At 35.1% G+C, this 6734-nt stretch overlaps 1 long non-coding RNA gene across 1 annotated transcript; it reads left to right on the forward strand.

Moving 5' to 3' along the window:
* Positions 1 to 203: 203 nt before the first annotated feature.
* Positions 204 to 3851, forward strand: LOC141394382 (uncharacterized). Its single transcript, XR_012410390.1, has 3 exons — positions 204 to 437; positions 529 to 710; positions 771 to 3851. It is a non-coding gene; the product is annotated as an uncharacterized lncRNA (long non-coding RNA).
* The last annotated feature ends 2883 nt before the right edge of the window (positions 3852 to 6734 follow it).

The following is a 6734-nucleotide window of genomic DNA, read 5'->3' on the forward strand; positions in this document are numbered from 1 at the left end:
TTGTGGCTGAGGGTTTTGGACCAGAGGTGGAAGCTAGTCGATGTTCGGTAGGCGCGCCGCCGCTTCTCTTTTTTTACGTTTTAGCCGCCGCCGATTACATCGGCTCAAATCGGCTAAAAATCGTCGCCGTCAACTCGACTTTAGATGGCGTGCGCCGATATTTTTTAATCGATTTATCATTCCAGTGGTCAAAATGCATTACTGTGAATAAAATCACATACAAAACGTAATCGAGAAATTCACAGTAATGCGTTATTTTTAACAAATTTTGACTTTTAGACTGATTTTGAGCAACTGATGTAACCATTCTTACTTCGCCATGATTTACACGTACCGGCACAACCCCAAATGACTGCTGAACAATAAAACTTATCCGATATAGCCGAAACTTTATATGTCGTAACATTTCTTGCAAACAAGTTCCAAGAGTTCGCAAGGTATCTCATTCACAAAAGTTCAACATTTTTGCTTAAACAACTCTACCAAGGCTTTTTGTTTATCTTCGACCATTGTGATTCTCTTCACCAGATCATCAGCATGCTCTTCGTCCATCAAGCCAAATAGCGAGCGAAACAGATTTCCAACAAACGGCAACGCTGACCTTCTAATTCTTCGAACTGGAGCTGACGACATTATAACGTCATGTTGATTCCTCATGCGGTCATGGGCTTCTTGCAACCGCTGAACTAACTTCAACTGCTTCTTTTCGGGTAGTATTACCACATCGCCGTTGAATTTCTCCACTGCTTAATCTAACGCTTTAATTCCAGCCATATACTGCGCCAGGTTCACGTGCGCCACAATGTTTGTGATGAACAAGTCGGATGTTAACAAGATTTAGTGAATCGGAATAGGACATGCCCTCAACAACAACTCGATTCAATGTCAACTTGCACACAGAAAGATACATGATGGTAAAAGTAAAAAAATGAGTTAAAGCAAAATTCGAACTATGGGAGCCATTGAGTATACTAGCAATCAGCCGGGTGGGTGAGTTCGTTGTTCGTCTTAAGCTCGAATGGGCATCTTTCTAAACATAAACAAAAAATGTTATAGACTCCCTATATTAAAACAAAGAATTTACTGAATGGGATGGACTAAAGGTTCTGGGAAACGCTGTCACCCTTGTTGACCCAGAAAATTATGTACGGAGAATCAATCCTAGATATAGACATTCCAATAACTCCTGGTAGTGTTGGAGTTGAGCCTCATGATCCCATAACCTACCATTGTCTCAAAGGCTACATATTTTGTTGAGACCCCGAACAAGTATTTACCTCTCTTCTATTTTACCTCACCCTGTAAGAAAAATGATACTACATTTAGCTACTCATATTGTTTTTAACAATTATATATTTAAGAATTCATTTCAGAAACAGATAATAAATAATGGTTCAAGATAAGTTAAAATTTTCATATTGTTTCGATTTACAAAAATGGTTGGTTTACAGTTGACCAAAGGGTTTTCATGTTATTCGAATTTATACAATTTTTTGTTTTTGTTTTCAATAATAGAGATTTTTTTATATGGTTTTTTTCTGACTTAGTTTTTTGGTTGAATTTATTGTAAAGGAAAGAATTTTAAAGGGGAATAGTGTCATATTTCCAACTATATTAAATTTTACATTGGTTGTGGTAATTGATACTGGTAACTATTACATATTTATTCAACCATATTTTCCTAATTTTGGAGATTTATTTGTTTGTTACTGAATTTCTTTTAATTGAAATTTCTTTAATTGAAATTCAATAACAAAAACTACTTTATAAGAATAAACTTTATAAGAATAAATAAGAACAAGTTAGTCGTACAATATTATCATTCTCAACATACTTCCTCTTCGGATTTTTTATTTTTTTTCTTAAAAAAAGGACTTATAGGAAGTTTAGAATGCTGGTTTCAAGTTCAGTTTCTCAGTTAAAAGTTACAAACGTTAAGATTTTCCAAAAAAGTACAGTAAAAATTTAAATGGTTTTAAATAGATTCCAAGGATATTTGGAAGGATAAGATGTATGAAGGATCGAGAATATACTTCTTTTAATATTTCAATGAAATTAATGTTTTACCGTTCTTTGAAAGAATATAAAGAAGAGGACAATTCTAAGACACTATTTTTTTCCTTTTTTTATAAATTATCTTGTTCAGAATAAATTGTAATTATATCTTGTTTTAAGTAGTTTTTTTTTGGTTTATCCTACATACATATGCAAATGTTTTCGTAGGTGCTTAAACACACTTACACCTTTAATTTCTTTGTTAATTGGTTTTACTCACTGTGATGTTGTTATACTTGTATGTTGTAAATGTAATTATTATCCTTTGATTTTCCTAAATCCACATTAGCGACGAACGTCGAGGCCTCGAAGAACGTTATGTGTGGTGTGATGCTGTTATGTAGGTATTTACTGTAAAGGATGTTAATAGTTATGATTGAAATTTTTGCATATGTTTCAGGATGTCTATGACTCAAATACAGTATTATGATGATTTATGTTATTACTGATAATACTTGCGGACTCATAAGGATTTGAACAAATTTTTAAAAGGGTAAATAATTTTTGCCTGAAGCGGGAGTCGAACCCACGGTGTTCAACGTCTTACGTATGGATACAGCGCCTGCTTCCTACTTAGGCTACTGCACCCTTGTTGATGCGGCTGCTTATTTAATGGTTTTATGTACGATCGCAGACAAGCTCCACGTTGACTGGCCGTACTCAACACACAGCTGTTAGGCTTTACATCTATTTTTAGCACACGATCTTGATACTGATCGCAAATGTGAAGTGGCGAGCTGGTGTCTGAGATTGCCCACGGTTGAATCGTACAGTGTTGGTCTTGGGGATGATGTATATCGGTAAATCTGATATTTCCACGTTTGGTTTTGCTGACACCGAGTAGCTTGTACCAACTATGGGGTTTGTTTAAAGTAAACTATAAATTGTCGCAAACGGAAGAAAATGGTGATACTCTGTCGGTTGTGTTTTTTGTTCATTGATCGTATGGAACCCACTAAGACAAGGAAATAACCAATTCATAGGATTTTTTTAAAACAGGATAAATGTTGTGGCTTCATTTACGGACAACACTAATATTGCCGCAAATGAGAACTTGGCGGTAATCTGAGGATCAGGAAGAGAAAAGGCAAAATTCTAACACCAATTTTTTTTAAGAATTGTGGTATCACTTCTTACCTTATTTTCAACTTGTTATAGGTTGTGTCTTCGGAAAATTGTTAAAAAAAATCTATGCAAGATAGATATTTTAATGCAACGTTTGTGCCAAGAAGTTCTACACAAAAAGAAACGTCAGAGTGGTAACATGTTAAACTAAGGTAAATTTCAGTAAATTCCACAAAATTACCTATTTAAGTTTTTCGTATTTATTAGATTTTTTTTTTTATTTGGCGAGTAATCGCTTATTTTTGCGGATTGTTAAGATTTCTTTAGATTGAAATCACAATACTTTTTTTGAGTTCTGGCACTTTTTAATTTGTCGATATGTAAATTGCAAACTTTCCGTTTTTTTGGTTATGCGTGGCACTTCTTTGTAACGTTAACAACCGAAAGAATTTAGAGAATTCTTTCCTGCATTATTCAGGTATAGAGCACTCAAAGTGACATACTGATCTCCCTTAAAATAATGGTAACGGAGTAAGTTAACGAAATTATAACTATATTCTCATATTAATTGAGACCATTGTTAATAATATTTCTCACCAATACATAGAAAATATATAGAATTCGAAGTCTCCAACTAACTGTTTTTACCGAAGAACAAAAAAATAAAAAAAAAATATTGGTCCGAACCGGGCTCGAATTCCGGTTCTTATGACCGCGAGGCTGATGTCTTACCACTGAGCTACGTCAGGAGGTGGGGGTCGCTTGACAAAATTCTTACTTCCGCTATTTTGGCTGAGGAACGGCCATGATAATATTAGCCAAGACACTTTACTGTAGTGACAAAGCAGTTTAATCCGTAGATACATATCCAAATGAAAGCACAAAAGTATTAGTCCCAATTTACATTAGGCGAGTTTACTTGCGGCAATTGTCAATTTGATGGAGAGAGAGGTGAGGTATATGGTAACACCCTCTCTCACCCTCAAACTGACAATTGCCGCAAGTAAACTCGCCTAATGTAAATTGGGACTTAGACAAAAACCTGTAATTTTTTTTTTTTTTTTTTTTTATTTATTTTTTGCAACTAGTTACATTTAACTAACAAGCAATTTTAAACAAACTAACAATACATAGACTGTTATTTTTTAATGTAATGACAAAATATTGACATTTAAGTATTTAGGTTACATCAGAACTTCTAACTAGGTCGAAAGGCTTCCTTCTCTTAAGTCTGCGTTCCGAACCAATCTGATCAGCTAGGGATGATGCTTCTGCATTCACATGGCCTCTTAACCGGGTGTTATGCTTTGTTGCAATATTTTCGATTTCTTGTTTCACGGTATTTATTCCAAGATCCCGATGTAAATCTTGTGTGCGGACGTACCATGGTGCGTTCACTATGCATCTTAGTACTTTATTTTGGAATCTTTGGATCATATTTATATTTTTTTCACTGGTGCACCCCCATAACTGTGCGCCATAAGTCCACAATGGCTTTAAAGTTTGATTATATACGATTATTTTGTTTTCCGTTGAAAGTTTGGATCTTCTGCCTAGTAGCCAATTTAGTTTTTTCCACTTTATTTGCAATTCAGTTATTTTTATTTTAACATGTTCACTCCAACGAAGCTTTGCATCGAGTGTCATTCCAAGATACTTTGCGGAGTTATGATAAGGAACTTGAATATCGTTTATAAATATAGGACTATTTGTCATAAATTTGTTGGTAAAGTCTATGTGTACTGATTTAGAACTATTCAAATTAATACGCCATATTTTAGTCCATTCTACTAAGGAATTTACAGCACGTTGCAATCTCTGCTTAGCTTCATCTTCTGTTCTGCCGACTGACAAGATTGCTGTATCGTCAGCAAATGTGGCCATAGTTGTTTCTGCATATTCTGGAACATCATGTGTGTATAAGAGGTATAACAGTGGCCCTAAGATACTTCCTTGTGGGACCCCTGCTTGAATTGCTTGTAATTGGGAATACTAATTTTCGTATTTGACGCGGAACATACGATTTTCTAGATAGGATTTCAGTAACTTGCAATAATTCCTAGGTAACAATGAATTAAGTTTTCTTTGTAGGCTTGCGTGACATACTTTATCAAATGCCTGTGAAACGTCCAAAAATACAGCTGAACATACATGTTTTTCCTCTAAGGCTTCTTCAATAATATTAGTAATTTGATGTACTTGGTCAATTGTTGAATGGGCATTTCTAAACCCAAATTGGTGACTAGGTAGTATATTATTGCTGTCGATTATTGGTTTAAGTCGAGCCTGAAGAATTTTTTCATATAGTTTGGACAATATCGGCAGTAAAGAAATCGGTCTATACGATTTTACTTCAGTTGGAGGTTTTCCCGGCTTTGGTATCATAATTACTTCAGCAACTTTCCAGTATAATGGAAAATATGACAGTTTTAATAATGCGTTGAATATCTGTGTTAATTTAGTAATTATATTGTTTGGTAGTTGTCTAAGAACTTCGGATGTAATTAGATCAAATCCTGGACATTTTTTTCCTTTAAGATCGTTGTGTATGATTTGCAGAACTTCGTGTGTCGTTACATATTTAATAGCGACATCATTAACATAATTAAGATTCATATCATCTGTACTAGCAGGCAAATTTGTATCACAGGAAAAAACTTCAGTTGAGCGAGTAGAGAATAATTCGGCTTTTTGTATATCGGTTTTGGCCCAACTGCCATCTGGCATATGTAATGGGGGGACCTGTGATGTTGGTCGTTTTAAGTATTTCATCGATTTCCATAGAGAGTAATCATTACTGAGTGATTGTAAATTCCTGTTGAAGTTTCGGTTTTTAAATCTTTTAATTTCTAAGCTCAGCTCTTGAGTTAGTTTATTTAGCCTAGTTTTGTCTGGTGGGAATGGAGTTTGTTGCCATCTTTACCGTAGCTTTCGTTTATTTGATATCATTACCCTAATATAAGGGGGGTATGGTACAGTACTTTGTATTTCAGGAATGTCTGGAGTGCTACTCCATGCGGCAGTTTGAATGAGGTTGGTGACATGGGCAATTGTTTCTTCAACTTCATCGAAAAACCTCTAATGACCCAACAAACATTTTCATGTTCGTTAAGTGGAAGTGGGATTATTCGGTGGAATTGTTATTCGGTGGAACCATAATTTACTACAAAACCGAGTAATATCGATCCTGTGGATGATGATAATAATCGGAATGCAGCGAATAAATTATGGTCGCATGTCTTTTGCGTGGTAAGTCCCTATGTATTTACCATCAACATCTTCAAGTTCATAGTAGACGTTGCCTACTTTTTTCTTCACTCTTGCGGGTAAAAATACTGGGGCCAATTTGGCGTTAAATTTCTTTTCTGCGCTACTCTGTGCGAAGTTTCGACGGTAAATCGTTTGGCCTTCGATATACGTAATCGGCCGAGTACGCAAATTGTATTGATCTCTGTTGGTATTGTAAGTTTTTGTTATATTGAATTTAAGTTTCTGTCGGATCAATTGTAATTGGTCTTCCCTATTGATTGCGGCGCTAAGTATATGTATCCCCATGCGTTACCATATTAAATCCGAAAGTCGCAAAATAGGGTGAACTGGTGTATTGCGTTTCT

Source organism: Musca autumnalis, unplaced genomic scaffold (assembly GCF_047663935.1).
Source record: "Musca autumnalis isolate F117 unplaced genomic scaffold, ASM4766393v1 scaffold_2, whole genome shotgun sequence".
In the NCBI taxonomy this organism is placed as follows: Eukaryota; Metazoa; Arthropoda; class Insecta; order Diptera; family Muscidae; genus Musca; species Musca autumnalis.